At 36.0% G+C, this 9,843-nt stretch overlaps 1 pseudogene; it reads right to left on the bottom strand.

The window, feature by feature from the left end:
• Positions 1-2,188: 2,188 nt before the first annotated feature.
• Positions 2,189-3,743, bottom strand: LOC148952281 (protein kinase C, brain isozyme pseudogene; annotated as a pseudogene).
• Between the last annotated feature and the right edge of the window lie 6,100 nt (positions 3,744-9,843).

A 9,843-nucleotide genomic window follows, 5' to 3' on the forward strand; every position in this document is an offset into this window, starting at 1 on the left:
ATTATTATTATTATCAGTTTTTGCTATTACCTTTCCCTTATTTGAATCCTTTTTTAAAATTTATACACACTGAATCTGCTCTTCTAGAACCGAATTCCGAATACGTTATTAGTTTACGAGCACATAATTCGAAAGGAGAAGGCCGTCCCATTTATGAAACAATGAGGACGAGAGAGGAGACTGTTTCGGAGCCATCGACACCTCCAGCCACCTTGCTCGGTTTGAAAGCCGTCGTTCTTTCTTCGTCAACTGTTGCGCTGTATTGGACAGACCCTTCTCTAGTTCGAAATAGAGTGAGTTCGTTTGTGTTTTATTTTATAATTAATTTTAGTCTGAGTTTAATTTTATGATTAAATGAATAGTTTTTTTTAGAAAACAGTTCCTTTACTGGATACAGTGCATTAAAGGATCATCCTATTTTTTCCATTACAAACTTTTTTAGCTCCTGTTACCAAACCATTTAGAGTTGATTGCGCTGTCTTGACATAACTTGTAGAGCTTGGATAAGAGACCCGAATAAAGAGCAGGAAACCAAAAGCCGAAACTTAATTTCCTGGAAATCTTAGAAAAACCATTTAAGTTCTCCCGTTTCGTACCGAGATAGAAATATCCAGTTTTAATGAAACTTATATCATCAGAAAGCGCGAATTTTATTTCCGATTAAACGGAGTAGAATTTCCCTTTGAAGTTTTAAGTCCTTCCTTATGACCTTATTCTATTCCATTCTGGGACGACCTGCTTTTTTGTTTCGCCCAAGATGGACGGACAAATAACACAATCTTTAAGAATCTGTCATACTTCATCACTAAAACGCGGCCTAGCCCTCAGTGTTAGTATTATAACCTTATAATAATTTTATGATTATTAAGTCTTAATTTATTTTATAGGACTTATTTATATATTATAATGTTACAGGATTTGATTACATTAATATTTGTATCAGAATCTTGTGATATCATAAGGTTTTCTCTTTTGCCACCAACTACTAACACCGCTATTATGTATAATAGCCTATTAAATTTATATATATAATACTAAATATAATATCTTTATAATAATTTTCTAGTGTTTTAATATATATCAGTTATTCATATATGTTAAAATGTTCTCACAACAATAATATTATTATTATAATTTTAAAGTCATAATTTTTCTTATGAAATAATTTAATATATATATATATATATATATATATATATATATATATATATATATATATATATATATATATATATATATATATATATATATATATATATATATATATATATATATATATATATATATATATATATATATATATATATATATATATATATATATATATATATATATGTATATATATATATATGGCCTTCTCGAAATTTTGTTCAGACGTAACTTACGAATTAACTTACGTAACGAAGTTCTATTAACGTAACGTAACGCGTCATTCCAATTCATTTCTCACTTTCCACCTTTTTAATTTTGTTCATTTTAGTTAATTAATAAAAAGGAATAGACCAGAAGTATACAAAGAAATACTAGAGCTATTAAAAGAAAATTTCAAGATCCGGGAGTTGAGCCAATTCTATTTCAGAGATTCCATCGTCATCTTGCATTGCTAAGAAAGATAAGGTGACTTGTATACACCCAACCCCTATTAAATATTTTGCCTCTAATGGTGTTTGTCTTCCTTATATTTACCTAATGATTACAATTTGGAGTTGAAGAAGGAGGGGCATTATCATTAGCCCCCCTGTTAGCCTCCCCCCCCCCCTTAGATTTTAAAAATACCTTTTTTCCGGTATGTTCATTGATTTTTTTTTCTGGTTATTCACTGAAATATTAAAAGGACAATAAAGTTGCCCTTGATTTTGAAAAATACATTTTGTCCCCTCCTCCAAATTTTTGTGAATTGACGCCACTGCTAAGGCCCAGCATAGGCACCGAAGAACTGACTTGAGTTTTACCGAAAAGCTTGCTCCCTTGAAGTATCTTACATATGACCTCCTAACTATTAAGAATCTTTCTCTTTGTACTACTTCTTGTTTATATAATTTAAAACATTTGGGTTCTTTGTATATTTATTTAATATCTTTTAACACAAATAAAAGAACAAAACATTTAATTTCAACTAATTCAGTTCACAGAAATTCACTCTTGAGATATGCTCCTGTCACTTCACTACAATGTAAAAAAAATTGATCTAATAGTTAGGATTAACATAGTCGAATCCCTCAAATTCATCACCGCTAAGCTGCTGCACCATACGATTTTCAGGCTCACTTAAAGCAGTTAACTCTGGCTTCTCCTTTTTAAACCTTTTATCGAAATTCTCTGCCTTTTTCTCATCACCAACTTTTGGCTTGAAACGGGGGTTTGGATTGTCTAGTTTCAATTTTTGACCAATCAATATCTTGGAATAAAAGATTAGTTCTAATGTCATCTTTCCCTTTTGGCCCACAGCCAAGTCTTTTATTTAGATCTTTCGTGAGGAACCCTTCGCAAGCATCTTTGGCGTCTTTTGACACGAATATGGGAAAGGAGACACTTTGCCCAACGATTGCAGAAAAAAGTTCTGACCGAGATTCACCCCTGAAAGGTAGTATCCCAGTAAGCATTTGGAATAGAATAACTCCATATGCCCACCAGTCGACCAACTTATCATACGGCTTGTGTAATATTATCTCTGGTGCAAGGAAATAACGTGTACCGCAAAATGTGTCGGTTTTTTTATCCCCTAGAATGCCAAGCTTACATATCCCAAAATCTGCCACTTTTATGTGTCCGTCTTGATCCAGCAGCACATTATCTAACTTCAGGTCTCGGTAGATGACTCATTTAGAATGTAGAAAGAACAAAGCTACAGCAATTTCAGCTGCATAAAAAGTTGCAACTTGCTCCTTGAATTTACCGCTCTGTGAAAGCTGAAACGCAAGATCTCCACCACTAACATATTCCATAATGAAATATAATCGATCATTAGTCTGAAAGCAGGCATATAGCTCGACTAGGAAATGGGATTTAGAGGAAAATGATAGGACATTTTTCTCTGCCATAGCGAATTCAATTGCATCATCTAAATCTACACCGTCCTTAATCTTCTTGTAGGTTTTCACTGCATAAAGTTCTTCAGTTCCTTTCCTTTCAGTTAAAAGAATTTTACCGAACCCTCCTTTGCCAATGATTCTCAAAAAATTAAAATCAATAAAAAAATCAAAATGAGAAAAATCCCAAAAACAAGGTTCAAACTTTTCGATTTTCTTTTTCGATTGACCAGTCCTTCATGCCAGATCCACTTCATCTGTCAAGTTATCGATGGTTGAACTCAATTTTTTCATTTGAAAATAAAAACTAGATAAGATGCCATTTAAATTACGTTGTCCAATTTCACTTTGATATTTTTCCAATTTTTCCGAAAGTGAGTTTGTTTTTCGCATGGAATCCATTATTTTCTTCCGTAATCTGAATCTTTTCTTCACTCCTGGGGATCTATAAAATATCGATAGCATTTTGGCAATTGTGGCAATCTCATTGGCTATTTTCTTGAACGGATCAATCTGTTTATTACCAGTTTTGTTTTCAATTTTGGAAACAATGTCAACCTTTTGTTCCATCTGTACTTTTTTAGCATCAGGTCCTACCTTAGAAATTCCAATAGGTACAACGATATTCACCTTCTTCACCACTGCTCTCTTCTCTCCTACAGGACACCATACACCTTTTTCCTTCCCGAAACTTTCAAGAACTGTACTGGGCATGATATATTGTTTGCTTTGAATTAACTTGTTAACTAATAATAAATTCACTGGAAACATTCATTTATATGCAAGAAGCAACGTCATAGAAAGCCAGAATAGGCAAGCTTGTGGTGACGTCATTCAACACCATTCTCCATTTTATCCGTCAAATTAGAAAATTCATTTGTGATGACGTCATGTAAAATCAATGGCTTCTCTATCCGGTATTAACAGTAAAAGAGAAAAATGCTAGCCGGTGTCATAGATGACGTCATCTAAAGGGGTTTGGGGTTAACGGTTCAAACCTCTTCCCACCTCAAATATTTATTTGACTTTTATTCTTGAGTTAAAAATGCTTTTTAAAAAAAATCTAATAAAAAAATAAAAAGTATTTCTCCAACTTGTAATTTGGTTGGACAATTGCTGGTAAAAAAAAAACTCGCCCCCCCCACAGAAAATCCTCTAGACAATTCCAACCCCGCTGAAAATATCCCAGAAAATCCCCCCCCCCCCACAAAATAAAATATCGGCATACTTCCCAATAAAAAATACTATACATAAACAATGGGCAAATTACGTGACTTATAGCTCTTTCCCTAGTGGCTTCAGGGGGTCATTTTATCCCCAAAGCCATAGTTATTGGACCTTTCGACTATTCTCAACAACCGGGCGATTGCAAACTTGTGAGGCGACAACTGTGGGGGGAAAGTGACGTGGGAGGGGGGCCACCTGTCCTACAACCTTTTTTTTCACTCAAAAAGGGCACTAAAACTTCTGATTTCCATTCAAATTAGCCTGCTCCTGGTCTTCTAGAATCACTTTAGGGTATGGTTCTCTGAAATGCTGAACGTGTCGTTGTGTTTTTCATTAAGACTACGAGACGTTTAGGGGACCTTTCCCCTCTTTTTCGAAAACCAGGCACATTTTCTAAGGTTCATAATTTTGATAGGTAACATTAAACTTAATGAACTTCATATATTTGGAATCAGCATAAAAATTTGATTCTTTTTATGTATCCGTTATTATCAACCCCCTACTCAGCCCCTCGCTCTTTACGCTAAAGTTTTTTATTGTTTTAAAAACCAAGTTGTGAGACAGAGTCAAACTTTAACGTAAAGAGCGAGGGGTTGAGGAGGGGGCAGCCCCTTTCATATACGGGATAATTTCTACTCGTTTTAAGTTTTAATGTAGCTCCTTGCTTTCAGTTAAAAAAAAACTCGTTTTTTTCTTATATAATTTCTAAACATTTTTGAGTTAATGCAGCTTTTATTTTGGCTCACCGTACGTGAATAACTAAAACGAAATTTGCATATTAATTTTACTCTTTTTCTTCTAAATGTCTTTCTCGAAATTCTGTTTAGACGTAACTTACAATTTAACTTACACAACGAAGTTCTACAGTCGTATATTTTTATTATGTATATTAGGGAGTTTGCGCCTTATTTAACACATTACTCTCTACGCTAAGTTCAAATTTTGTTCCAATTCTCAAAGAATGACCCCTTAATCACAAAAGGCCGTTAATTGGAATAAATAGCTCTGATGAAAGTACAAAAGAAAACTTTAGCGTATAGAGCGAGGTAATGAGTAGGGGGTGAACCCAATCATATACGTATTAGTTTCAGTTCGTTTTAAATTTTGATGTTGCTCCTTACTTTCAGCACCCCTTCAAAGCAATGTCCCTTCCCCCCATGAAAACTCCATGGATGATCCTCCCACGTAACACCCGACCCACCCCACCCCCCAACTACCAAAAAAAAATCCCCCCTAAAAACTTCTGTATACTTGCCAATAACCCATACTATATGTAAACATTGGGCTAAGTTCATAACTTGCAGACCTTCCCCCGGGGACGGTGGGGAATTAAGTCATCCTCAAAGACATAGTTATTGTACCTTCAATAAGAACCATATATTCCCCAAGGGCATAACTTACATCACCTGCCCTCGGGGGCTGTGTTGAGCCCTGAGTTTTCGTTATATGGTCTTTGAACTATTTTTAAAAAAAAGCTATCTCAACGTTCTTATCGGATGGGTATGAGGAAAAAAGGGCGTGGAGGGAGGGGGAGCTAGGTGCCTTCCAATCTCTTTTGCCTCTTAAAAAGTGAACTAGAACTTTCAATTTCAAATCAAATGATCCTTCTTGGAAGATAATAACGAGCATCCCTTAAAGAATATCCAGATAAGCACCAAGTGAATTACAGATACCGCGTGCCCCGGGGCCCTGGTGCATTTTTTAAGTACCAGAATTTTTGTTATATAATCTTTGAACTATTTTTAACAAAATAGCTATCTTAGAATTTTTATTGGAAGCATTTGGGAAAATAGGGTTTAGGGGGGGAAGCTGGTTACCCTCCAAGCGTTTTTAAGCGTCTTTTGACGCTTAAAAAGTGAACTAGAACTTTCAATTTCCAATCAAATGAGCCCTCTCGGAATTTTATACGACAGTGTTGTCTATACAAAACCTTATATGCCCCCAGGGCATAACTTACAACCCTTAGCCTGATTGCTGTGGGGGAGTTATCATCCTCAAAAAACATAATTTCCAGAACTTAAGACTACGTTTAATAAATTGGTTGTCTCCAAATTTCTAAGGGCTGTGTTGGGGGAAACGGTGGGCGTGAGAGGGGGGGGGGGCTATTTGCCCTCCAATCACTTTTGACTTTGGGGGAGTGTCCTCCTCAAAAACATATTTTCTATCTGAAAATCAGCTACGCTGAACAAAATGGCTATCTCAAAATTTTGATTGGATGTTTTGGGGGGAATGAGGGGCGTGGGGGGGGGGGCTAGGAGCCCTTAAATCACTTTTAATTATTAAAAAGGGCACTAGCCCTTTGAATTTCCAATCGAACGAGCCTTTTTTGAAGTTTCTAAGACACTATTTTGTATAAAATCCTTAAATAACCCAAGTCCATAACTGACAACTAAGACCCGGAGGGCTGTGGGGGAGTGTCCTCATCAAAAGATATTGACTATCTGGGCATCAACACCACTGAACAAAATGACTATATCAAAAGTTTGTTTGGATGGGGATGGGGGACTTAGGGGAGTGGGGGGGCTAGGTGGCCCCAATCACTTTCTAATAGTAAAAAGGGCACTAGCCCATTGAATTTCTAATCGAATGAGCATTTTGAAGTTTCTACGACACAGACTTCTTTAAAAAACCTACTATGCCCCCAGGGCATTACTTACACCCCTTGCCCTAAGTGTTGTGGGGGAGGGTTCTCCACAAAAACATTTTTTCTATTTGGAAATCAACTACGTTGAACAATATAGCTATCTCAAAATTTTGAGGGGTTGTATTTGGAGGACTGCGCGGCGTGGGGGGGGGGGCTAGTTTCCCTCCCATCAATGTAGACAATTAAAAATGGCACTATCCCTTTTAATTTCCAATCGAATGAGCCTTTTTTGAAGTTTCTACTACACTTCCTTCTAAAAAAACATTATATTCCCCCCGGGCATAACTTAAAACACTTGCCCTGAGGGTTGTGGGGGAGTGGCCTCCTCAAAAAAATATGTTATAACTAGAAAACAACTACGCCTAACAAAATGGCTATTTCAAAATTTGGAGGGGTTGTGTTTGGGGAAAGGAGGGGGGTGGGGGGGGGCTAGGGGCCCTCCAAACACTTTTGACTATGAAAAAGTGCCCTAGCCCTGTTAATTTCCAATCAAATGAGCCTTTTTTGAAGTTTATACGACATTGCCGTCTAGATACACCTTATAGGCCACCAGGGCATAACTTAAAGCTCTTGCCTTGGGGGTGGTGGGGGAGTGTCCTCCTCAAAAACATATTTTTTATCTGTAAAACATCTCCGCTGAACAAAATGGCTATCACAAATTTTTTATTGGTTGGGTGGGGGGGACGGCTGGGGTGGGGGGGCTAGGTGCCCTCCAATCACTTTCGACTGTTGAAAGGAGCCCTATAACTCTCAATTCCCAATCGAATGAGCCCCCTTTGAAGTTTCTACGACGACCCCTTCCGTATGAAGTGCCTCTAGGAAAAAAAAAAATAAATAATAAAACATTGTAGCCGTATGGCCTTTACTATAGGCAACGCTACAGCGTTGCCTTTGATTATTCTAAAAAGCTTTTTCCGTGGAATAAGTTTTTTCAAAAAAAAGTAAAGAGCTACATTAAACCGAAAATGAGTAGAAATAAAGTTAATAATTTTCCAAGCGTAAAACTACAAACAAATAACCATTAATAAATAATTGAAACCAAAAACGAATAGAAATTACGATAATTAACTTATTTAAACTCAAAACGAGCAGAAAATAAGATGAGTGGGCACTTGGCACGCGGCAGTCTTCTCTATATGGATTCTCAGTTTCTTCTAACCACAGTTAGAAGATTAGAAGTTAGTTTCTTGATGTCATGACGTCACCACAGGTTCGGTACAGCCACCGTGTGAAAAATACGGATTCTGTCTTAAAGTCCTGACCTATTCAGATCGTTTTTTGTGGTCAGTCATCTCTGTTCCTTCTTTTCCAACTGTATATTTCGTTATCTATTTTGGTTCATCTTTACCTCAAAAAGTTTTCTCCGTGCCTTTGTTTTAGCAGTTTAGATTCATACATCACCTCATTTAATTTCTTAAAGCATTATAGATAATAAATACGTCTTTTCTACCTTCCAAGCACATATCACTGTTCAAAATTTTGTTGACAATTCGATGTGATTCTTGCTGTCGTTTCTTCCATGCCTTTTTCTTTAGCGTTTGCGATTCTCACATTCACTAGTTTTATAATAAGATTTATCTGTGCTTCATTTTCATCAATCAATCCCTTAAATGTTTTAAATTATCTTAAATTAGAATTAGCGCCTTTGTAAAGTTAGTTTCTTTTGTTATTGGACCTTTAAAACTTTTGCTTTGGCTTTTCTTTTGTCATTATGAAAAACATAAAACCAAACCTTTGTTTTTTTTAACAGAGGCTGATACAGTATCAGGTTCTTGGCTAACGTCCTTATAAACTCTAATGCTGTTATTCTTAGCTATTTCATTGCTTGGAGCTTTTATAAACTGTTGAACGTCGACTTTTGCCCCGGCTTGTCTTTCGTCATTACGAAATATATATCGCCAAAAAAATTTTTTTTTTTAACAAAGGCATGGTAAGCATTGATGACCTTATCCCCGTCAAAATCCCAAACCCAATTATCATTTATATATTTTTTTAAACCCAATTTATGTATTGTTTTATTTTATATTATCCATTTGTGCATATACATTTTCTTTAATATCATTAACTTTATAATCATAATTTGAATTCTATGTTAAACTAAATTTAATTTTTTTTTTGCAGCCGACTAATGACAACAGATACTATGTTGTTCGGTATACACCGTATTTTGGCTCTGCGACAAAGGTTCGCTATAGGTATTTCAACTCGACGGATCTGAACTGTATGATTGACGATTTGAAACCGAACACCCAGTATGAATTCACTGTCAAAGTTATGAAGGGTAAGCTGCTTTTACAGTTACTTTAACTAAATTGACCCCCTTTACAAAAATTCGATATGTGACATACGCCCTTGTATATTCGGCCCCCTTTTTTGCTTCATATGTATTTATAAGGAAGCCATTTTTATTTCAATAGTGGTATTTATACATATTAGCATATTTAAAGTACCTTAATCTGTTGTAATCACACGTTTTCATTGACCCCCCCCCGCCAACAGTGGGGGGTTGCGACGCCGAAACGACCGCAGGTAGGGTATATTTGCCTCTAAACTGATGGGTATTTGATGAGTATTTACTCTGTTATTTGATCAGTAAAATGAGTGTTTGGTTAGTATTTACTGTATTATGGTTTGAGTGATATTCTTGTGAAAAATGTAAGGGTATTGCTTTGTTCAACTACTATCAAATCTTGGTTCTCTACCAGAATTCGTTGTCTGTTGAATTGTTCAAGATATGGTCATATTTTGTAAAGGCTAATAAGGGGAAAAGAGATGCATAATTGAATGAGAAAGTATTTACGACATGGTGCTTAGTTCTAGATTGTTACTTCCGTCTGGTCTCGCAGCCACACGTCAGTGGTGTTCAAGAACCAACGTTTTGTTCGAATACAGAGACATTTGACTCTCGAAGTGGCAAATGCTGTGTTCGAAGTGTCAATGTCA

Source organism: Artemia sp. Qi Xiang Cuo, chromosome 5 (assembly GCF_049724085.1).
Source record: "Artemia sp. Qi Xiang Cuo chromosome 5, ASM4972408v1, whole genome shotgun sequence".
NCBI classification, from domain to species: domain Eukaryota; kingdom Metazoa; phylum Arthropoda; class Branchiopoda; order Anostraca; family Artemiidae; genus Artemia; species Artemia sp. Qi Xiang Cuo.